This window comes from Triticum aestivum, chromosome 7D, assembly GCF_018294505.1.
Source record: "Triticum aestivum cultivar Chinese Spring chromosome 7D, IWGSC CS RefSeq v2.1, whole genome shotgun sequence".
Classification (NCBI taxonomy): Eukaryota; Viridiplantae; Streptophyta; class Magnoliopsida; order Poales; family Poaceae; genus Triticum; species Triticum aestivum.
The window spans coordinates 8232726-8258272 of NC_057814.1; the positions used below are offsets into that span (position 1 = coordinate 8232726).

Consider the following 25547-nt stretch of genomic DNA (forward strand, 5'->3'; position numbering starts at 1 on the left):
GTACCATAACTACTAAGTACCATAACAATGATGAGAAAATATGACAAAAAATTCTGAAAAGATCCTGATGAACAAACCTCCCATTTCGTCAGTGTATCGAGGGGATAAATCCTTAGGGTCCTGTTTGTACTGCCCTACTGGGATCAACCATAGGGATTCCATCCAGACCAATCTGCAGTATGAAAAGTAAAATTATCAAATTGGTATAGAAAAGACTTGCTCTTTACATTCTAGAAACCACTAATTTTACATCCACATAAACAATTAATCCTAGACATTTTGAAACCAACGCCGGAATTGAGACTAAACAATCGATGACATTACTTACTAAAGGAAACAACATCGTTTTGCAGAGCTTGGCATTCTCTGATGGAATAAACTAATGCAGTGGTATGCTTTTGTGAGTTGGACGATATCTTGTTACACGGCATTTGGCGATGGCTGAATAAGTGTGTTCCGTGTGGTGGGGTTGATATTTTGAGTGTTTGCATGTATTGGCGTGGCTTATGTCATACGGGTTTATTTAGTTTAACGGTGGTCGTGTGTTTTGGTGATGACCCTTTTGTTGTAGATGGCGATGGCTGGTCTGCAGTCTCTTGTTGTTGGGGACAGGAACTTGACCATCCGTGTGTATGTTTCGCGTTTGTGGCATCACCGTGGAGACGCTGATGACGGTCCTATCAAACACACTGACATGGTCCTTTTGGATGCCCAGGTATATGATTTCTCCAGCCTTGGCGCCTGCATTGGTTGTAATTTTCTTCAGCCTTCTATGCTTGGTAATTATTGCATGTTGTTTCTTGGCAGGGCAACCACATCTTTGCTGAGATTGGTGAGAAGCTTGTGCCTAAGTTTATGGGCAAACTAAAGGCAGGATGTGCATATGAAATTTCACAGTTCTTGGTGTTTCTGAACAAATGTTATTTCAAGCCTGTCTATGCGATACACATGATCAGGTTCAATAGGTTCAGTACGGACGATCCTAATACTGATCCAGAAGCTCCGTTTCCCTTCTGCACCTACTCACTCACTAAACTGTCACGCCTCCCTGCACCTCTCGAGACACCTGAATTCTTCACAGGTGTGTTTCCTACACGATCATTGTCTTCGTTTGTGACCACGATGGCGAAGAGAGTGGTAACACCGATGGGTCGCTTGGAACATGCGAGGATTTATTTTTTCCCGTTGCAACGCACGGGCATATGTGCTAGTATATTTTATATATATATATATATATATATATATATATATATATATATATATATATATTATATATAATAAAGCACGGATTGACTCCGTGGGTTCACCGTCACAATACGCTTCTTCTCGTGAATTTACGCTTTCAGTTTTTTTCATCTATATTATTTTGTACATCCGAGGTGATACAATTTTACCTGCGTATAGTTCTCCATACGTTTATTGCTGTTTTTCTTGCCTTATTTGGTTTTCCGTACGTTCTACCCAGGCTATACGTGGTTGTCCTATTTTTTTGTATGTTTCCTGATCCACCGCTGTCTATTATTAGTCCATATACAACTCTTAACTCCAAAACCAATCTGCTGCAATAAAGAGAACGTCACGGTTAGCTAATCCCATCGATTTGCTCCTCAAATCGAACCCGGAGAATAGGAACTAATCGTCAAGGACGCTTCCTCGAGCCGCTGACCCGAGTCTTGCCGCCAGCATGTTAGAAGAGTACGATGCCGAGCGCTCTTGCCGCTAAGCCTCGCCTGCCATGGCGCCGGTGGGAGACGGATCCCCGGGACCGTCGGTGGTCGACACGAGGCTTGCCGCCCAGAGATTGCGAGGAGCTGTTGCTGGGCCAACGCCAGATGCCAGGTGCGGCAATGACCGTCGCGCCCGATGGCCGTTCCTTACGCTGCCCGTGGAGCTGTTCGTCGGCATACACGGGACTACATGTAAGCACCATTGGGAAAAGTAGCTTCTGAGTCTCTGTGCGCACAACGGTCGTTCTGGAGCTTGGGCCTGAACTACGACTGGTAGGCTGCCCATATACCGTTCATGTCCACATCCGACCACGTCACCGCCATCCGCTGCAGGACCTCCTTGCCTCCTTCAGGCTATCCACTCGACGAGGTGCTCGGATGCAACGTGCGGGTCTTCCAATGAGCCGCTGCCGAGTGCGCCGCTATTGCCGGGGTGCACGACACTTATAATTTGAGTGTTGTTGGCACAGCCTGACCTCGCCGATGAGACATATGGAGTTTTTTCTAGCTATCACGCACATCTGGAGGTTAACTGGACTACTTTCCGAACTGACCTTACGCAGCAAGATATGCAAGTGCAGACGAGCTAGCTGATGGATTCACCATATACAGATCGTTTTATTCCCTTGACCATAGATTGATTCCGGCATGATGTACTTTGCGCGTGCTATTGGCGCATTGCAGGTGGATTGATCTGGTTGCACAAGCTAGCTTTGTACTTGCAGATTGGTTCCCGCGGCATTTCATCAAGGAGCAAACGGAGCCTGGTTTTGCAGATCGCTTTCACCCGAAAGTACGACACAACTGGACTCAATGTCTCAGTGAAAGTAAAGCACAGTCCGGATCAAAACGTGAGTCATTATCTATGTTCTTCCAGCTGGATCAACAGTCGCCTTTTGGGAGAACCATGAGTACAGGTGCCTGCGCTTTATTAAGAGAGAAACAACGCAAGTCCGCCTGGCCCCTTCTCTCGAATTCTACCCAAATGCGTCCTAATTTCTCCCTGTTTGCTTATTTTTTTCTCTTTTTCTTACTGCTTGAGGTTCTTAAATAATTATACGGTACTCAGTTTGGTCATGATAATTGATTGTGTGCTGGAAGGTTGGCATAGACCTTTCTGTCATCAATTGTACAGACTGTTTGTGTTCAATCTTACTGACAAAAAGACTATTCCACGACATGGAAGAACAGAGGGTTTCATGTGTAAGATGAGAGAGGCAACTGATGTGGTTCTTCATCAGTTGCGACTTTCGTAACCACGTGTTAATTAAAGTTCGAGTGCAGGTATTCCAGTCAGTCGGATATGCTAATTACTAAGTGACATCATTTTTTTACTAAAGGTTAGTACAATGGATTGACAGATGATATTACTTGGGCCTGACACTCATGATTTCCCTTTTGCACTTCTCAAAAATATATGTGCACCAAGAGCTCTATAAATGCGGAAAGTGAAAGAACCTTGGCGTGATGGCAACATATTCATCTACCTTTTTTTTGCGAGGACATATTTAACTACCTTGGCAACCTTTAAGTACCAATAGTTGAATAATTATATGTTCTCTTAACAGAACAATTTTTTATGTAACCCAATTTTTGTAAATGAAAAGGAGAGATACGTGCTTTTACATTATATAGGTGGTCGCCTTAATCTGTTTCAAGCTAGAGAATAGTGTGCATGTATAGTTTGATTTTGCTCTATCCATTATGTAGGTTCTGTATTGTAACCCCCTTACATCCACGGTGCACTAAACTACTCCAATTTCAATCTTATGGAAGAATTTGGAGCTAAAGTCCTGCTAGCACCAGATTTTGTCTCCTAGATAATGGATATCATACTGCATGTACTCACGATCGTGGTGTAGCCTAATGATACTTCCTAACTATACATACTCCATTGACCGTTCTCATCTTCAGTTGAGATTTTTTTTTGCGGCATGTCTTGAAACAGATGGAAAGAAGATGAGTTCTCCATTTTGTATAGATGATTATTTGATGTTTCTAACGATTGGCTCGACTCCTTCTAGAGAAGCCCCTCAAACAATTCTCACCTATTTTGTGTTTGTGTGTGTGTGTGGGGGGGTCTTGATCCGTGTTTATTGCGGTAGGTCTGTGTATATTTTTCACCCGTTGCAACGCACGGGCTTTTTTCCTAGTTTTCTCTAATACCCTTTCGGGCAGGGCACGGCAAGTAGCGACACCGGAGGAAAGAGGCAAAAAGACAGGACATACAGGAAAAGAAGAGCCACAATAATTCAGTGGAAGAATTTTGGAGCACAGAACAAAAACCCTGGTCGCTCGTGCGATGCCGTACAAGGACCGTTAGTGCAGTAGTTAACTACTAGTAGGACTTTGATATGTGCATTATTACAAGGCTCATTCATTAACATATTGTGGTTTTTTTTCCGATACATTAGCCTGGTGTTAGGGGATGTGGATTAGGAGCACTCGGCGACGCACACCTACGAAATCTCCGCCGCCCGCATGCAATCTTGGGATCCGTGCCACTTTTTCTAGAACTCATTACAGGCTGTGAATATGTCACTGGTTTCGTATGACGAAACAGTATATGCATGTTCTTTGTTGAATATCGTGATTATTAGAAAAGACGAGATAAACTATAATTTGTTTCGGCTTGTCTTGTACTCCAAGTAAATTATTATACTCCTATATATATGCCCACGAGGCTTAATCAATACAACAACTATTCCACCAAATCCCTCTCTCCCTTCTAACATGGTATCAGCCTAATCGATCCAACCCTAGCCACCGCTCGACGCTTCCGCACCCGCGCGCCGCCACCGGGGTGGTCGGACTCCATGACCGCCGCCGGAGGCCGCGCCGCCCGTACCTAGGGTTCGTCCGCAGTCGTGTTGACTGGCTGCCCTAGAGAGTCTTTTGACCGAGCCCATGCTTGGGTTTTTCTCTCTCTCGTCGGTCGCTTTGATCAGCGTTTACTTTTTGGTTTACCGATCTAAGATCTGTTTGCGTCGCTCGCCGCCGCCGTCGACCCCCGTGCGCCTCTACTCCGACACCGTTGCGACCGACAGGCTCCTTCACCGACACGGCGGCCTCGCGCGACAGGCGGCCCCTCACGGCCGTCGTCTGCACGCCAGCCCGCTCGTCGTCTGCACGCCAGCCCGCCCGTCGATCTACGCCGACCGTCTCCGCTCTCTCCGACCGGGACACCTGCATCGCCTCCACCCGGCGGCCTCGCGCCATGCGGCGGCCAGCCATAGCGCCTGGTCGTGCGCCGGCCTGCCAATCAACCCACGCCACCCGCCCCCGCCACGTCTGCACGGCTGTCCTGCGGGTTGCCTCGCCGGCCTCGTCCCTGCTGCGTCGGGCCGGCTGCGTCAGGCCCGTCGGCTGCCTCGAGCTCGGGCGTCGCTGCTCCGTTAGTCGCTCGAGCCTCGCTGCCCAGGCGTCGGCACTACTTTGGCGGCCCGGGTGCCGGTGCTGACGCACTCGTCCGCACGTCGTCCCACGCCGTCCATCGTCGCCGGCTTCATCTCGGACTCCGCCACCACCGCGCCTCAACCGAGCGGCGTCCCCGACATCGCGCGCGATCGGATTGATCACCCGCCCATCGCCGCGATCCTCCTCATCTACGCCGTGCGACCGACCTGGCCCGTTGATTGCGCGCGCCTCCACAGGCCCCGTGAAGACCGTCCCGAGTTCAGCGCACCCCTCTACCGATCGAGCAACGGGTTGCCGCTGCGTCACCCTGTCGGGCCGCAGCGCCGCTGCCCCGTGGTTCTTCTCCCGGCTGCACCGACCCGCGTCACCATTGCGTCGGCCCTTCGGGCCGTAGTGCTGCAGCCCGCCGTCCACCGTCGCCTCGAGGCCGTCCGCTCCAGGTCATCCCCGTGGCAGCACCGACCCTCGCGCCGCCGCTTCGTCGCCCCGTCAGGCCGTAGCGAGCGTGGCACGCGGTCCACGCCGCCGTCCCGAGGCCGTCCCCGCGGTTGCACCGACCCGCGCTCCTCCGCCGCGCAGCACCTTCGGGCTGTCGCGCCGCGGCTCGCGGTCCCCGCCGCCGCCCCAAGGTCTTCCCGCCGTCGCCCCGACCTGCCCGCCGCCGCTGCGTCGCCCCTTCGGGCCGTAGCGCGGCGGCCCACGGTCCACTTCGTCGTCCCCGCGCGTCGACTTCCCGTGGTATGCGCCCAGTGGCGGAGCCAGCTCAGCCGGCGAGCCGGGGCAAAGTACACGGAGCTGCTGTCTATCAGTTGTTTGCCCCCATAAAATGGTGATTAGCTCTTCATTTACTGCTATTATTCAAACTAGAAGACATGGGTGAGCCCGGGCGGCTGCCCCGGGTAGCCGGGAGGTGGTTCCGCCACTGCATGCGCCGCGCCGCCTCCCTTGGCGCGGGAACGTCACCGTCCGCGCCGTTCTTCGTCATGTTGTCGGGTTCTTCGCCTACTTCGAGCACCGCCACTGTAACGCCTCGGATGCGACTTTCCATATTTGTAACTCCAACTCTAGCCATTTTCGGCCATGTGCTATGATTTTCCCTCCGTGGTTGGGTTTTGTCTTTCGTTTTGCATTTTTGTTCATGTCATGCATTTCATATCATGTCATCATGTGCATCTCATTTGCATACGTGTTCGTCTCATGCATCCGAGCATTTTCCCCGTTTCCGTTTTGCAATCCGACACCCCCACGTGCACCGGCGCACCCCTCTTGTCTCCTTTCGTGTGCGGGTGCCAAACGTTCTCGGAATGGACCGAGCCTTGCCAAGTGACCTTGGTATACCAGCGGTAGACCACCTGTCAAGTTTCGTGCCATTTGGAGGTCGTTTGGTACTCCAACGGTTAACCGGGTAACCGTGAAGGCCTTATGAGTGTTGCAGCCCAACACCCCTCCAAACAGCCCAATAACCCATCTAAGTCACCTCCATGCTCTCGGTCGTTCGATCACGATCGTGTGGGCGAAAACCGCACTCCATTTGGAGTCTCCTAGCTCCCTCTACCTATAAATAGACCCTCTCCCCCGAAATTTGCGGATGAATCCACCCTAACCCTAGTCAAACTCAACCCCACCGGCGCCGCCGGACGCCTCCGGACCGGGCTGGACACGTCCGCCCGCCGCCGCCCGGTCAACCGCGCGCTGCCACGTGGCGATCCGCGCCCCACTTCGCCGCGCCCCGCACCGCCGGCCCGCGAGCCCGCAGCGGGCCCGCGCGGCCCGAGCCGGCGCCGCCGCCACCCGGTCTCCCCCGAGGCCCGAGCGCCTCCCGCGTCCACCGCCCGTGCCCCGCGTCGGCCGCCGCCGCCCAGCGCCGGTCGCCGCCGGCACCGCGCCCGCCGGCCGCCTCCTGCTCCGACGACCACCGCGCCGCCCCGGTCGTCGCGCTCCGCCGCCGCCTCGTCCCCCGCCGAGCTCCTCCGGCCGGTCTCCTTCCCCGAGCCCTCGCTGGCGCCCCTCTCCTCAGTCTCCGGCGAGCCGCCGCGTCGCTGCCTCGATCCGCGGGCGAGATCCCGATCTGGATCTGGGGTAGGGTTGACTTCTTCCCCCCCCCCCCCCCCCCGAATTATGCTAAGTCCCAGATTTTTACAATATGTGCTCCTGTTCAATGCATCATAACTCTCTGCATATAGCTCCGTTTCGCGCGTGTAATATATCAAAATGCTCATTACGAGATGCTCTACATTTTGTACCATTGCATAATTTTCATTTCATCTCATCGTGATGCCCGAGATGCTGTTGGAAGAGTGCTATGTGATGTTTACTGCTATTACTTATCAGAACTTGGACATTTGTTATTTTTGCTACATTAATTCTGTGCATCTTATGAGCATGAGCTCTACATGTGTTTTAAACTATGCCATGCCATCTTTACAGAGGTGCTTGCGATGTATTTTTATGATCTATGTGTTGACTAGAACAAGCATGCAAACTAGGCTATGCAATGTTGCTGATTTCAGAGACTTAGGATTTTGCCAAGTCTTTTGTCTGCTGTTATTTTGATGCCATGTAAACTTGATGCTACAGAGAGATCCATGCTTATTTTGAGATACTTCAGTAAGGATGTTTTGGACACATGGTCATGCTCTATCCATACATGCCTTTGTTTGCAATTATGGATTACCCTAGCATGTCTAAATCTTGCTCTACTTTTGCTATAAAATGTTCCTGGCAGAATGTTAACATGACATTCAATCTTTCCATGGTTGTTGCTAGTGATCCAAGCATGCTATGATTTCTCTCTTGCCATGGTTAGCTTCATGAACATGTCTTCTTGCTGGTGGTATGCTTAGTTTATCATTCAATGCTATGAGATGAGCGAATCAAGCTCACAAAGATGCCATCATAATGTTGTTTCTGCCATGCTCTGTTTTCTGCCAAGTCTGATATCTGTTAACGAAACTTGCTATGTTTACATGGGTGCCATCATATCTTCTGTGCCTTTTTGGCTCATGGTCAGTAAGGGAATTTTGTTCTATGCTTTGGGTAGATTCATGCCGTGCCCTGTTTTGCCATGTTAAGTTCCTGTAGCATGTTGTTTCCTTGCTCTGAACATTGCTACCTGATGCTGTTTATGCCATGTCCAGTATTTTTACCAAGTCTGTGATGCTGATATCTTTTTCACTTTTACCATGCTTATTTGAACCTGTTATGATGTGAACTAGTCGTAGCTCAGTGTTCATCTTTTGTCAAGAATCTTCTGTAGATAACTGCCGTATGCTTTGTTGCTATGTTGGAGTGCTGTAGCATAGATTCTTGATGTGTTCTAAGTGCTATCATGTTGTTAATCATAGATTTGGGTTATTATTGTTTTGCTTACCATTTGCAAACCATGCATCCGTTTCCGGTGATCTTTATATCGATTTCAACCGAAATCATCTCATCTTTCCAGCGGCATACTTGGTTTTCCAAGTTGATGCCTTGTTCATCATCTTTCCTTCCGGAGCACGCATATGCATTGCATATCACATCTCACATATCATGCCATGTATTGCATCATGTTGCTTGCGCATTGCACCGTGATTGATTGTGGTTCCATTGCTTGTGGTCTTGCTTTGGGTAGAGCCGGGGGACGAGTTCATGAACGAGGAACCTGTTGAGAACGTGAACGAGGATCAAGCTTTCGACAACTCTGAGAACTTTGCAGGCAAGATGACCATACCCTCGAAATCACTTCTATCTTTGCTTTGCTAGTTGTTCGCTCTATCGCTATGCTTGCGCTATCTACCACTTGCTTATCATGCCTCCCATATTGCCATGTCAGTCTCTAACCATCCTTTCCTAGCAAACCGTTGTTTGGCTAAGTTACCGCTTTGCTCAGCCCTTCTTATAGCGTTGCTAATTGCAGATGAAGATGAAGTTGGTTCCATGTTGGAACATGGATATTTTGGGATATCACAATATATCTTATTTAATTAATGCATCTATATACTTGGTAAAGGGTGGAAGGCTCGGCCTTATGCCTGGTGTTTTGTTCCACTCTTGCCACCCTAGTTTCCATCATACCGGTGTTATGTTCCTTGATTTTGCGTTCCTTACACGGTTGGGTGATTTATGGGACCCCCTTGACAGTTCGCTTTGAATAAAACTCCTCCAGCAAGGCCCAACCTTGGTTTTACCATTTGCCACCTAAGCCTTTTTTCCTTGGCTTCTGCAGACTCAAGGGTCATCTTTATTTTAAACCCCCGGCCAGTGCTCCTTCGAGTGTTGGTCCAACCTGTCAGCCGCCGGTGGTCACCAGGGGCAACTCTGGACTGGCCTATCGGAAGTTTGGACAATCCGGTGTGCCCTGAGAATGAGATATGTGCAGCTCCTATCGGGATTTGTCGGCACATCGGGCGGCTTTGCTGGTCTTGTTTTACCATTGTCGAAATGTCTTGTAAACCGGGATTCCGAGACTGATCGGGTCTTCCCGGGAGAAGGTATATCCTTCGTTGACCGTGAGAGCTTATAATGGGCTAAGTTGGGACACCCCTGCAGGGTATTATCTTTCGAAAGGCGTGCCCGCGGTTATGAGGCAGATGGGAATTTGTTAATGTCCGGTTGTAGAGAACTTGACACTTGATCTCAATTATAATACATCAACCGCGTGTGTAACCGTGATGGTCTCTTCTCGGCGGAGTCCGGGAAGTGAACACGGTTTGAGTTATGCATGAACGTAAGTAGGAGTTCAGGATCACTTCTTGATCACTTCTAGCTTCTCGACCGCTCATTTGCTTCTCTTCTTGCTCTCACTTGCGTATGTTAGCCACCATATATGCTTAGTGCTTGCCGCAGCTCCACCATATTTACCCCCTTTCCGACCTACAAGCTTAAATAGTCTTGATCTCGCGGGTGTGAGATTGCTGAGTCCCTGTGACTCACAGATTCTACCAAAACAGTTGCACGTCCCGAGGATACCTATGCAGGTGATGCAACCGAGCTCAAGTGGGAGTTCGACGAGGACCGTGGTCGTTACTATGTTTCGTTTCCTGATGATCAGTAGTGGAGCCCAGTTGGGACGATCGGGCATTTAGCATTTGGGGTTATCTTCTTTTCATTTGGATTTGACCGTAGTCGGTCTATGAGTGTATTTTGGATGATGTATGAACTTATTTATGTATTGTGTGAAGTGGCGATTGTAAGCCAACTCTCTTTATCCCATTCTTGTTCATTACATGGGATTGTGTGAAGATGACCCTTCTTGCGACAATACCTACAATGCGGTTATGCGTCTAAGTCATGCCCCGACACGTGGGAGATATAGCCGCATCATGGGTGTTACAAGTTGATAATACCCTGCTCTGATACCAACTTGTCACGCCCAATATGCGACCCTATCCGAGAGGAACTCGAAGGTCCCACCAAGGATAGACCCGCATATTGGAACGCTTTTGCAAGGTGGATATCATTACATCAACATTACATAATAGATGGGGATACATACAATAGGCATACAAATGCCGCAAGAATACATCAATACATCATACATAAGATCAACATCCGACTACGGATGAAACATAAACAGAAACTCAAACGACATCCACCTTGCTAGCCCAGGCTGCTGACCTGGAACCTATCCCCTGATCGAAGAAGAAGCAGAAAGAGAACTCCAAAACAAACAAGCATCGCTCTCGCGTCATGACCATCGCGAAACCTGCACCTGCAACTGGTGTTGTAGTAATATGTGAGCCACGAGGACTTAGCAATCCCATTACCATAGGTATCAAGACTAGCAAAGCTTAATAGGTAAGGAAGGGGGTAAAGTGGTGAGGTTGCAGCAGCGACTAAGCATTGTATGGTGGCTAACTTACGCAAATAAGAGCGAGAAGAGAAGCAATGGAACGGTCGTCAACTAGTAATGATCAAGAAGTGATCCTGAACTCCTACTTACGTCAAGCATAACCCAGAAAGACCGTGTTCACTTCCCGGACTCCGCCGAGAAGAGACCATCACGGCTACACACGCGGTTGGTGCATTTTAATTAAGTCAAGTGTCAAGTTCTCTACAACCGGACATTAACAAATTCCCATCTGCCACATAACCGCGGGCACGGCTTTCGAAAGATAATACCCTGCAGGGGTGTCCCAACTTAGCCCATTATAAGCTCTCACGGTCAACGAAGGATATTTCTTCTCCCGGGAAGAGCCGATCAGGCTCGGAATCCCGGTTACAAGACATTTCGACAATGGTAAAACAAGACCAGCAAAGCCGCCTGAATGTGCCGACAAATCCTGATAGGAGCTGCACATATCTCGTTCTCAGGGCACACCGGATTGTCCAGACTTCCGATAGGCCAGCCCAGAGTTGCCCCTGGTGACCACCGGCAGCCGACGGGTTGGACCAACACTAACGACGAGCACTGGCCCGGGGGGGGGGGTAAATAAAGATGACCCTCGAGAGCGCGACTCCCAAGGGAAAAAGGCTAGGTGAGGCAAATGGTAAAACCAAGGTTGGGCCTTGCTGGAAGAGTTTTATCCAAAGCGAACTGTCAAGGGGGTCCCATAAATCACCCAACCGTGTAAGGAACGCAAAATCCGGGAACGTAACACCGGTATGACGGAAACTAGGGCGGCAAGAGTGGAACAAAACACCAGGCATAAGGCCGAGCCTTCCACCCTTTACCAAGTATATAGATGCATTAATAATATAAGAGATATTGTGATATCCCAACGTAAACATGATATCAATGTTCCAACATGGAACAAGCTTCATCTTCACCTGCAACTAGCAACGCTATAAGAGGGGCTGAGCAAAGCGGTAACATAGCCAAACAACGGTTTGCTAGGAAGGGTGACAAAGGTTAGAGGTTCATGGCAATTTGGGAGGCTTGATAAGCAAGTGGTAGGTAGCGCAATATAGCGATAGAGCGAAGCAACTAGCATAGCAATGATAGTAAAGAGATCCAAGGTGACGGTCATCTTGCCCGAAATCCCACTAGGAAGAAGAACGAGTCCATGAAGAAGATGAAGCCACGAAGACGAACCAAGCGTAGACGAACGAATACTCACGAACGCAACGAAACGGGAACTATCGAGAAGAAGCACACAACATGGTAAACACACCACATAGCAAGACATGATGATCAATCAAGCATGATGCATTACAAGGGCTATAAGAAGCTACTCATGGCAAGAGATGATGCATACAAGAGCGACACACCGAGGCAAGTTTAAATGAGGCCGGAAACAACATATAACAATTCCGGTAAGTCCTCATATGCAAATTTCGAAATTGGTCCAGATCAGAACAAACATTAAGTTGAAGTTGTTAAACAACAAGTTAAAGAGCACCAAGATGATCTACACGAAATTCTAGTCAAGTTACATATAAAGTTCATTAGATTCTGAGCTACGGCCTAGAAGATATGAGCAAAACAAGTCAAACATGGCATTGATGCAAAATGCACCCAAACATCAAGCAAACACCTCAAAACAAGGATGCAACATGATAATATGAAACTACATGCAAAACTAAGCAAGTTTCATATAGAGCATGCTCAAAACGGAGCAACGGTGCAACACATACACTCCAAACAATATATAGCAACAATCTGTCCATAACAGCAACTAGGCATCTTGCAAGCATCACAACAACATGCTAAAGCAACCCAACATGATAACAAAAGGCATGGACATGATGTACAGGTAAAGCATTACAAAACATGAACACTGAGCTATCTCCAGAAACTACTAGAACATGCTCAAAAGGACATGGAAAGATTGCAAATAATAACAGATTCACAGACTTAGCAGAATTACTGGACATGGCTGAAATAACATCAGGTTGCAATGCTTAGAGCTATCAAACAACATGTTACAGCAAGCTATTATGGCAAAGTAGAGCATGGCATGATTCTACTCAAAGCATAGAACAAAAGACCCTTACAGAAGATATGATGGCACCCATGTAAACATAGAAAGTTATTAACAGTTTCAGACTTTGTGAAAATAACAGTTCATGGCAGAAACAACGATAAGTAGGCATGTTGGTGAGCTTGAATCACTCACCACAGAGCAATACATGGCAAGGCAAGGTAACCAACAGCAAGACGGCATGAATATGAAGCTAAGAATGGCAATAGAATGGTCATAGGGTACATGGATCACTAGCAAAACACATGTCAATAATGAACTTCATGTTAACAGGCTGACAACAACATTATTTAGCAACTTTAGAGTAAGATTGCAGCAAGCTACAGCATGCTATGAATGCAAAAAAGGGCATGGATGGATAGAGCACAACATGTAAAATAAAACATCCTTATTGAACATCCCCAGATTATGCATAGAACTCATGCTAGCAGCAAGTTTACAGGGCAACAAAATATAACAGACTCAGACTTAGCAGAAATCACTAAGTCACAGAAATCAGCAACATCACGGAGGCTACTTTGCATGCTTGTGCTAGTCACCACATAGATCCTAAAAATACAAGACAAGTAACTCTGTAAAAATGGCATGGCATAGATCAAAACACATGTAGAGCTCATGCTCATAGGATGCACACACAAAATGCAACGAAAATGACAAATGAGCAAGTTCTGATAACGGACAGCAGTTAACAGCATATAGCACTCTTGCAACGATGATTAGGGCATCAAGATGAGCTCAAACAAACATAGAACAATGGAACAAAATGAAGAACACACTCGGATGAATATTTGACATATTACACGCACAAAACGGTGCAGTACACGAGGAGATATGATGCGATGAATATGCTAAGATAATGCAAGATTTCGGGACTTCGTAGAAATACTACCTCGGGGAAAAAGTCAACGGGCACGGGAACCGAGGTGGGGCGCGGGCTCGCCGGAGATCTCGCCGGAGATCGCGAGGGGAGGTGGCCGGAGCTTGGGGAGGTGCGGATCCGGGGCCGGGGAGGTCTCCTCCGGCCGGATCTCACCGGATCCGGCGAGGGGCGGCGCGGGGACGCGGCGGCGCCACGGGCGGCGGAGGTCGCCGGCGCCCGGCGAGGAGCTTCGGGGCGGCGGTCATGGAGGTGCGGGCGGCGAGGCACGACCGGCTGGAGGACGGCACCGGCCGACGGGGCAGGCGCGGGAGGCGGGGTCGAGGCGCGACGGCGGCGGGGTCGGCGAGGGCGGCCGGCGGCGGGAGTCGCGGCTCCGGCCGGCGAGGTCGGCGGCGGGGAGGCACCAGTAGCGGAGATGGGGTGGCGGGGCTCGGGCCCTCGCGCGGGCGAGCGGCGGCGGCGGCGGGATGGGCCCCGCGGGCCCGATCCGTGCCCGGCGGGCCTGGCGCGGTGGAGATGGCGGCGGGGTGACGTGGCGCGAGCCGATTGGACGAGGGAGCGGCGGCGGTGATGTGGCGCGCTGTGATTGGTGGGAGTGAGGTGGCGGTGGTCGTGTCCGGCGCCGGGCGGACATGTCCGGCGGCGCGGAGGAGCGGGGCTAGGGTTTAGACTGCGATTTTGAAGGGGGGAGGTGTTTATATAGGTAGAGGGAGTTAGGAGTGTCCAAATGGGGTGCGGTTTTCGCCCACACGATCGTGATCGAACAACCGAGAGCATGGAAGGGGTTTTGCTGGGCTAGTGGGCTGATTTAAAGGGGTGTTGGGCTGCAAGCCAAAAGGGGCTTTTGCGGTTACCCGGTTAACCGTTGGGGCATCAAACGACCTCCAAATGGCACGAAACTTGACAGGCGGTCTACCGGTGGTGTACCAAGGCCGCTTGGCAAACCTCGGACCATTCCGAGAAAGTTTAACACCCGCACAAGAAAAGAGGGAAAAGGGGCCGCCGGGTGACATAGGAGTGCCGGATTGCAAAACGGACAACGGGGAAAATGCTCGGATGCATGAAACGAACAAGTATGCAAATGCGATGCACATGATGACATGATATGAAATGCAAATGATGACATGGCAAAAGCAACACGCAAGCAGATGACTGTTGGGGAACGTAGTAATTTCAAAATTTTCCTACGCACACGCAAGATCATGATGATGCATAGCAACGAGAGGGGAGAGTGTTGTCCACGTACCCTCGTAGACCGACAGCGGAAGCGTTATCACAACACGGTTGATGTAGTCGTACGTCTTCACGATCCGACCGATCAAGTACCGAACGTACGGCACCTCCGAGTTCTACACACATTCAGCTCGATGACATCCCTCGAACTCCGATCCAGCCGAGTGTTGAGGGAGAGTTTCGTCAGCACGACGGCGTGGTGACGATGATGATGTTCCACCGACGCAGGGCTTCGCCTAAGCTCCGCAACGGTATTATCGAGGTGTAATATGGTGGAGGGGGGCACCGCACACGGCTAAGAGATCTCAAGGATCAATTGTTGTGTCTCTGGGGTGCCCCCTTGCCCCCGTATATAAAGGAGCAAGGGAGGAGGAGGCCGGCCCTAGGAGGGGGCGCACCAAGTGTGGAGTCGTACTAGGACTCCCTAGTCCTAGTAGGATTCCACCTCCCATATGGAATAGCAAAAGAGGAAGGGAAAAAGAAAAGGAAGGAAGGGGGCACCCCCCTTCCCTAGTCCAATTCGGACCAGACCAAGGGGAGGGGTGCGGCCACCCTTGAGGCCCTTTTTCTTCTTTCCCGTATGGCCCAATAAGGCCCAATACGTATTCCCGTAACTCTCCGGTACTCCGAAAAATACCCGAATCACTCGGAACCTTTTCGAAGTCCGAATATAGTCGTCCAATATATCGATCTTTACGGGAGTTCTCTTTACTCCTTCCGTAATACATCATCCCGCAACTAACTCATTAGTTGCAATGCTTGCAAGGCTTAAGTGATGTGCATTACCGAGTGGGCCCAGAGATACCTCTCCGACAATCGGAGTGAAAAATCCTAATCTCGAAATACGCCAACCCAACAAGTACCTTTGGAGACACCTGTAGAGCACCTTTATAATCACCCATTTACGTTGTGACGTTTGGTAGCACACAAAGTGTTCCTCCGGTAAACGGGAGTTGCATAATCTCATAGTCAGAGGAACATGTATAAGTCATGAAGAAAGCAATAGCAACATACTAAACGATCGGGTGCTAAGCTAACGGAATGGGTCAAGTCAATCACGTCATTCTCCTAATGAGGTGATCTCGTTAATCAAATGACAACTTATGTCTATGGCTAGTCAAGTAGAGGCATACTAGTGACACTCTGTTTGTCCATGTATTCACACATGTATTATGTTTCCGGTTAATACAATTCTAGCATGAATAATAAACATTTATCATGATATAAGGAAATAAATAATAACTTTATTATTGCCTCTAGGGCATATTTCCTTCAGTCTCCCACTTGCACTAGAGTCAATAATCTAGTTCACATCGCCATGTGATTTAACATGAATAGTTCACATCACCATGTGATTAACACCCACGGTTCACATCGTCATGTGACCATCACCCAAAGGGTTTACTAGAGTCAGTAATCTAGTTCACATCGCTATGTGATTAACACCCTAAGAGTACTAAGGTGTGATCATGTTTTGCTTGTGAGATAATTTTATTCAACGAGTCTGTCACATTCAGATCCGTAAGTATTTTGCAAATTTCTATGTCTACAATGCTCTGCATGGAGCTACTCTAGCTAATTGCTCCCACTTTCAATATGTATCTAGACCGAGACTTAGAGTCATCTAGATTAGTGTCAAAACTTGCATCGACGTAACCTTTTATGACGAGCCTTTTGCCACTTCCATAATCAAGAAACATATCCTTATTCCAGTAAGGATAATTTTGACCGCTGTCTAGTGATCTACTCCTAGATCACTATTGTACTCCCTTGCCAAAATAAGTATAGGGTATACAATAGATCTGGTACACAGCATGGCATACTTTATAGAACCTATGGCCAAGGCATAGGGAATGACTTTCATTCTCTTTCTATCTTTTGCCGTGGTCGGGCTTTGAGTCTTTACTCAATTTCACACCTTGTAACACAGGCAAGAACTCTTTTCTTTGACTGTTCTATTTTGAACTACTTCAAAATCTTGTTAAGGTATGTACTCATTGAAAAATATCAAGCGTCTTCATCTATCTCTATAGATCTTGATGCTCAATATGTAAGCAGCTTCACCGAGGTCTTTCTTTGAAAAACTCCTTTCAAACACTCCTTTATGCTTTGCAGAATAATTCTACATTATTTCCGATCAACAATATGTCATTCACATATACTTATCAGAAATGCTGTAGTGCTCCCACTCACTTTCTTGTAAATACAGGCTTCACCGCAAGTCTGTATAAAACTATATCCTTTGATCAACTTATCAAAGTGTATATCCCTACTCCGAGATGCTTGCACCAGTCCATAGATGGATCGCTGGAGCTTGCATATTTTGTTAGCACCTTTAGGATTGACAAAACCTTCTGGTTGCATCATATACAACTCTTCTTTAATAAATCCATTAAGGAATGCAGTTTTGTTTATCCCTTTGCCAGATTTCATAAAATGCGGCAATTGCTAACATGATTCGGACAGACTTAAGCATAGATACGAGTGAGAAACTCTCATCGTAGTCAACATCTTGAACTTGTCGAAAACCTTTTTGCGACAATTCTAGCTTTGTAGATAGTGATACTACTATCAGCGTCCGTCTTCCTCTTGACAATCCATTTATTCTCAATTGCTTGCCGATCATCGGGCAAGTCAACCAAAGTCCACACTTTGTTCTCATACATGGATCTCATCTCAGATTTCATGGCCTCAAGCCATTTTGCGGAATCTGGGCTCACCATCGCTTCTTCATAGTTCGTAGGTTCGTCATGGTCTAGTAACATAACCTCCAGAACAGGATTACCGTACCACTCTGGTGTGGATCTTACTCTGGTTTACCTACGAGGTTTGGTAGTAACTTGATCTGAAGTTACATGATCATCATCATTAACTTCCTCACTAATTGGTGTAGAAGTCACAGGAACAGATTTCTGTGATCCAATAAGGGAGCAGGTACAGTTACCTCATCAAGTTCTACTTTCCTCCCACTCACATCTTTCGAGAGAAACTCCTTCTCTAGAAAGGATCCATACTTAGCAACGAATGTCTTGCCTTCGGATCTGTGATAGAAGGTGTACCCAACTGTCTCCTTTGGGTATCCTATGAAGACACATTTCTCCGATTTGGGTTTGAGCTTATCAGGATGAAATTTTTTCACATAAGCATCGCAACCGCAAAATTTTAAGAAACGACAACTTTGGTTTCTTGCCAAACCACAGTTCATAAGGCATCGTCTCAACGGATTTTGATGGTGCCCTATTTAACGTGAATGTAGCTGTCTCTAATGCATAACCCAAAACGATAGTGGTAAATTGGTAAGAGACATCATAGATTGCACTATATCCAATAAAGTACGGTTATGACGTTCGGACACACCATTACACTGTGGTGTTCCAGGTGGCGTGAGTAGTGAAACTATTTCACATTGTTTTAACTGAAGGCCAAACTCGTAACTCAAATATTTTACCTCTGCGATCATATCGTAGAAACTTTTATTTTCTTGTTACGATGATTCTCCACTTTACTCTGAAATTCTTTGAACTTTTCAAATGTTTCAGACTTTGTGTTTCATCAAGTAGATATACCCATATCTGCTCAAATCATCTGTGAAGGTCAGAAAATAATGATACCTGCTACGAGCCTCAATATTCATCGGACCACATACATCTGTATGTATGATTTCCAACAAATCTGTTGCTCTCTCCATAGTTCCGGAGAACGGCGTTTTAGTCATCTTGCCCATGAGGCACGGTTCGCAAGCATCAAGTGATTCATAATCAAGTGATTCCAACATCCCATCAGTATGGAGTTTCTTCATGCGCTTTACACCAATATGACCTAAACGACAGTACCACAAATAAGTTGCACTATCATTATTAACTTTGCATCTTTTGGCTTCAATATTATGAATATGTGTATCACTACGATCGAGATCCAACAAACCATTTTCGTTGGTGTGTATGACCATAAAGGTTTTATTCATGTAAACAGAACAACAATTGTTCTCTAACTTAAATGAATAACCGTATTGCAATAAACATGATCAGATCATATTCATGCTCAACGCAAACACCAAATTACACTTATTTAGTTTCAACACTAATCCCGAAAGTACAGGGAGTGTGCGATGATGATCATATCAATCTTGCAACTACTTCCAACACACATCGTCACCTCGCCTTTTACTAGTCTCTGTTTATTCTGCAACTCCCGTTTTCGAGTTACTACTCTTTAGCAACTGAACCAGTATCAATTACCGAGGGGTTGCTATAAACACTAGTAAAGTACACATCAATAATCTGTATATCAAATATACCTTTGTTCACTTTTACTAGTCTCTGTTTATTCTGCAACTCCCGTTTCGAGTTACTACTCTTAGCAACTGAACCAGTATCAATTACCGAGGGATTGCTATAAACACTAGTAAAGTACACATCAATAATCTGTATATCAAATATACCTTTGTTCACTTTGCCATCCTTCTTATCCACCAAATAGTTGGGGTAGTTCCGCTTCCAGTGACCAGTCCCTTTGCAGTAGAAGCACTTAGTCTCAGGCTTAGGACCAGTCTTAGACTTCTTCACTTGAGCAGCAACTTGCTTGCCGTTCTTTTGAAGTTCCCCTTTTCCCTTTGCCCTTTTCTTGAAACTAGCGGTCTCGTCAACCATCAACACTTGAAGTGGTCTCGTCAACCATCAACACTTGATGTTTTTCTTGATTTCTACCTTCGTAGATTTCAGCATCACGAAGAGCTCGGGAATTACTTTCGTCATCCCTTGCATACCATAGTTCATCACGAAGTTCTACTAACTTGGTGATGGTGACTAGAGAATTCTGTCAATCACTATTTTATCTGGAAGATAAACTCCCACTTGATTCAAGCGATTTTAGTACCCAGACAATCTGAGCACATGCTCACTAGTTGAGCGATTCTCCTCCATCTTTTTGCTATAGAACTTGTTGGAGATTTCATATCTCTCAACTCGGGTATTTGCTTGAAATATTAACTTCAACTCCTGGAACATCTCATATGGTCCATGACGTTCAAAACGTCTTCGAAGTCCCGATTCTAAGCCTGTTGAGGATATAGACCTTAGAGTCACCCGCCAGGAGGGGCCGGGTTACTCACGTGGTGAATGCCAGAAGCCCGGAGCCAAGCTTGAAGACAACGGGCCAGAGATGGGCTGAGACCCGGATATGGCTTAAGGCCCGTAGTTACAATCATCATTATAGTAGAACTTGTAGTGTAAGGCAAGTATTGTTTAGAGTCCGAGCCGGACACTCTTATGAGCCGGCCGGGACTCTAAGGGCTGCTGGGGCGTCAGCCTCCCTATATAAAGGGACGACCCGGTAGCGGTTTAGGGCGACAACAATCTGATCGAGAGCCGGGCAAAGCTGTTTAGCTCCCTGGCGATCGTAACCCTAATCAATATCACCTCAAACTGGACGTAGGCTTTTACCTTCACCGTAAGGGGCCGAACCAGTATAAACCCTCGTGTTCCTTGTCCCACATAACCCCTTCAAGCTTCCTAGTTGCGATGGCTCCACGACTAAGTCCTAGCTCGAGGACATCTGCCGTGACAATTCCACGACAGTTGGCGCCCACCGTGGGGCCAGCGCACGGTGGATTTGAGTTCTTGAAGGGCAGCTTCGAAGGGCTCAAGGGATACGCGGTGGGCCGGATGACCAAGAGTCGTCGCGGCAAGCTCTACATCGACGATGCGGACTGGGGCCCCGACACCGGCTCAGTTGAGTACGGGTACCGGGTCCCCTTTGGCGGAATTCATGTCTTCATTGGCAAGATTGGTGAGCCGGGCCCCGAGCCGGATCTCTGCGCCGATCTCATCGAAACGGCTCAGCACGCACGACCCGCCCGGGCCCGGCCTGCCTTAAGGCGCGTTTTTGTGGGATGCATCCATGGAGGGCCCTCTGATCCATCTGGGTCTGGGGATGAGGCGGCCGCCGGTTCTGACGGCGAGTCGGCCACTGGTGAGTCAAACTCGTTGTACCAACTTGAAGATGGCAGGTTCATGGGTTGTTCCGATGGCAACAGTATTCCGGACCTTTTTGAGCCGCCAAGTCAGGTTGGAGTTTTTATGGCTGGGGCGCAGCCTGTTCAGAACCCCGCTGCTGGATCGGGAAACCCGGTGCCTTCTCCGGCTCAGGTGCTGATGGATCTGACGGACAAGATGACGGCCCTGTTAACCGCCACGGTTGACCCGGCAGATCAAGCTCAGCATGATGCGGAGGTGGCGCAGTTAAAATTGGATCTGATAAAAGCTAAAGAGGATCTTGCAGCAGAAGGGATCAGGCTGGCTGCGGAGCGGGCGGCTCTCGACGCCCGGACTCAGCTGATTCAGGCGCAGTCCTTCCAACTCACGATGGATCAGAACGCGGCCAATGAGGTCATGAGAAGGAGGCATCAGAAGGCCCAGTCTCGACTCCCACCGGTTTACGATCCACGCAATCTCTTCAATACGCCGGGTGCAGGGTCTAGTAACCCGCCAGGGGTCATTGCGCCCGGGTCTGGACCCCTTACTCAGCCACGGGTGATGGGGCCTCCCCAGGTGCCCCCTGCCCCGCCTCAATATGTGCCAATACCCCCGGGTCATTATGATAACCCGCTGGAAAACATGGTAGCTGCGGCAGCACGGCTGGCGGCTCTCCCCGTTGACGGCGATTCTCCGGCGGCCATCGAAACTCGCCGGGTCAGGGAACTCCTGCAGACGGCGCTAGCACAGCAAGAGGCGTACTCCTACAGCCGGGACAGGATCCACTCGACTCCTCGTCCAGGTCAGAGCCCGAGCTACAGCCGGCACATGGTCTCGGCAACCGGCTCAAGCAACGTCCGGCGCCATGACCCGCCCCCTGGCCATGACGCGGCTCATAACGGAGCCTTTTACGTGGCAGACCAAGCGCGGCAAGAGGCGGAGCAAGTGCCTCAATTGACGGCTTACCAGACCCCCACCGGCTTATCCAACGACTTCCATTGATGTGGGTATCCCTACCAGGACCGGAGGTGTCCCTTGTTTGGTGCCAGCTATCCGTAATGAACGTCTACCCAAGGACTTCAAAGGCCCTAGGAAGGTGCCTAACTACACAGCGGACTTACAGCCCGCGGCCTGGATCGAGAGTTACGAGATGGCCATGGAGCTCCTGGAGGTCAGTGAGGCGGCCATGGCTAAGTACTTCACCATGATGTTGGATGGGACTGCCCGCACTTGGTTGAAAGGGCTACCACTGAATTCCATTGGGTCTTGGGCGGAGCTGAAAGCCCGGTTCATCCAAAACTTCAAAGATACCTGCAGGCAGTCTATGTCAATTGTGGATCTGACTAACTGTAAGCAGCAGGAGGGTGAATCCACGACCCATTGGGTCCGCCGGGTCAAGGAGATCATACATTCATCAGATAAGATGGATGCCGGCTCTGCAGTCTTAATGTTGGAACAGAACTGTCGCTTTGTGACCCTAAAGATGAAGCTCGGGCGGCTTAAGCGCGACTGCACAGATATGGGTACATTAATGGCGGCTCTTGTCAAGTATGCCGATTCCGATGGTACCAAGGATCCCCCTTCAGATGATGAAAGGACAGGGAAGGGAAAGAAGAACGGCAATGGCAAGGGTCCTCAGTTTAACCCGGGGAACCCAGGAGGAGGCAAGCGCAAGGCCGATGGCAGCCTGGAATTTGTAGCCAATGCCAACTCCCAAGGTAACAACCAGCGCCGCAAGGGGAGGCCCCCCCCCCCCGAGGCGGCGGGTCAGGGCCATCTCTGGAGCAGCTGTTGAATGAACCTTGTCCGAGACACGGCTCTAGAGAGAAACCAGCGACTCATCTATGGAAGGATTGTGCAATCATGAAGGCCTTTAAAAACTACAATGGCCCGGGGGCGGCCGGCGGCTCAGGCGCCGGCGGCTTTCATGGCCCGGGGGGCGGCTCAAATTCTGGCCCTCAGGGCGGTCAAGGGGGCTTTAATCAACAGTCTGGCCAGGGTCATCAACAGCAGCAGGGGGGTTACCAGACCAATCCAAAGCAGCTAAGCGGTGGGCAGTATCATGTATTCACCACTAGTCTGTGCAAGCGAGATCAGAAGATTCACAAGAGGGCTGTGAATGCTGTTGGGCCGGCAGTCCCACGCTATTTACGATGGTCTGAGCAGCCCATAGTGTGGAGTAGGGAGGATCATCCTCCTCGGGTGGATAACCCGGGCCACTTGGCCTTGGTGGTGGCTCCTCAGGTGGGAGGATATAAGTTCACAAAAGTACTTATGGATGGAGGCAGTAGCATTAACATCCTCTATTATGAGACTTTTCGCCGTATGGGGTTAGTTGATAAGAACCTCAGCCAGTCAAACACTATCTTCCATGGGGTAGTGCCTGGTAAGTCGGCTTATCCAGTCGGCAAGATCGAATTGGAAGTGGCTTTCGGTGATGACAATAATTACAGGGTGGAGAAGTTGACCTTTGAGGTGGTCAAAATAAGAAGTCCATACCATGCTATATTTGGACGGCCGGCTTACGCCAAGTTCATGGCACGGCCGTGTTATGTGTACTTACAGCTCAAGATGCCGGGTCACAATGGGACCATTACGGTTCACGGCAGCCGGAAAGTGGCTCTGGAGTGTGAGGAAGGTGATGCAGCTTATGCAGAGTCTGTTTGTGCTACAGAGGAGTTAAAGTTTTACAAAGACAATGTTGACCCAACAGACATGACCTCTCTGAAGAAGCCGACTACGGAGACTGAGCCGGCGATGAAATTTAAGTCGGCTGATGAAACTAAGCTTGTTGATTTTGTTCCAGGAGATTCATCTCAGCAGTTTAGCATCAGTGCCAATCTGGATCCAAAATAGGAAAGCGCGCTCATCGAGTTCATCCGTGAGAATAGGGACATCTTCGCGTGGAAACCTTCTGACATGCCAGGTGTACCTAGAGAACTCGCTGAGCACACTCTCAATGTTGATCCGAAATTTAAGCCGGTCAGACAGTTCCTTCGGCGGTTTAATGAAGAGAGGCGAAAGGCTATTGGTGAAGAAGTGGCCCGGCTCTTGGCGGCCGGGTTTATTGTTGAAGTCTTTCACCCAGAGTGGTTGGCTAACCCGGTGCTCGTACTCAAGAAGAACGGCACCTGGCGGATGTGTGTGGACTACACGGACTTGAACAAGGCGTGTCCGGCTGATCCTTTTGCTCTCCCCCGTATTGATCAAATCATTGATGCTACGGCAGGTTGTGCACGCTTAAGTTTCTTGGATGCTTATTCCGGGTATCATCAGATTAAGATGGCAGTTAAGGACCAGGAGAAGACGGCGTTCATCACTCCCTTTGGAGCCTTCTGTTATGTGTCTATGCCCTTTGGACTCAAGTGTGCACAGGCAACTTACCAGCGTTGTGTACAGAATTGTCTTCATAAACAGATCGGGCGCAATGTTCATGCATATGTGGACGATATTGTGGTTAAATCCATCAAAGAGGAAACCCTGATAGATGATTTAAGAGAAACCTTTGATAATCTCCGGGTCTATAAGATGATGCTTAACCCGGCCAAGTGTGTCTTTGGTGTTCCTGCAGGCAAGCTCTTGGGTTTCTTGGTTTCTGACAGAGGCATTGAGGCTAACCCGGAGAAGATCAAGGCCATCACCGCCCTGGCTAAGCCGGCGTGTATAAATGACGTTCAGCGCTTGGCGGGTCGCATCGCTGCTTTAAGCCGGTTTATAAGCCGTTTGGGTGAAAAGGCCATGCCCTTATATCAATTGATGAAGAAAGCTGATAACTTTGTCTGGAATGATGCAGCTAATACCGCTTTTGAAGAATTAAAGAAACAACTGGCAGAGCCCCCGGTCCTTGCTGCTCCGGTTGATAAGGAGCCCTTACTACTGTATGTGGCAGCAAACGCACGAGCAGTCAGCGTGGCTATTGTGGTGGAGCGCAAGGAGGCGGGTAAGGAGCATCCGGTTCAGCGGCCGGTTTATTATGTCAGCGAAGTGCTCATTGAGTCTAAACAGCGGTACCCGCATTGGCAGAAGCTTGTGTATGGAGTGTTCATGGCGAGCCGGAAGCTTAAGCATTATTTTCAGGGTCATCCCATCACTGTGGTCAGTTCTGCCCCTCTTGGTGATATCATTCAGAACAGAGAGGCCACAGGGAGAATTGCTAAGTGGGCTATAGAACTTGGACCCCATGGTCTCAAATATGTGCCACGCACTGCTGTTAAATCTCAGGCTTTGGTGGATTTCATCAACGATTGGACAGAATCACAAGTGCCCGAGCAAAAGCCGGATAACACTTATTGGACTATTCACTTTGACGGGTCCAGGCAGTTGGAGGGCTCAGGGGCTGGTGTTGTATTGGCTTCCCCTAAAGGTGACAAGTTCCATTATGTGTTACAGTTGATGTTTCCTTGCACTAACAATG

General features: G+C 48.9%; 1 pseudogene; it reads left to right on the top strand.

Moving 5' to 3' along the window:
• Positions 1-577: 577 nt before the first annotated feature.
• Positions 578-25547, top strand: part of LOC123170578 (disease resistance protein RGA2-like) — a 45860-nt pseudogene continuing 20890 nt past the window's right edge.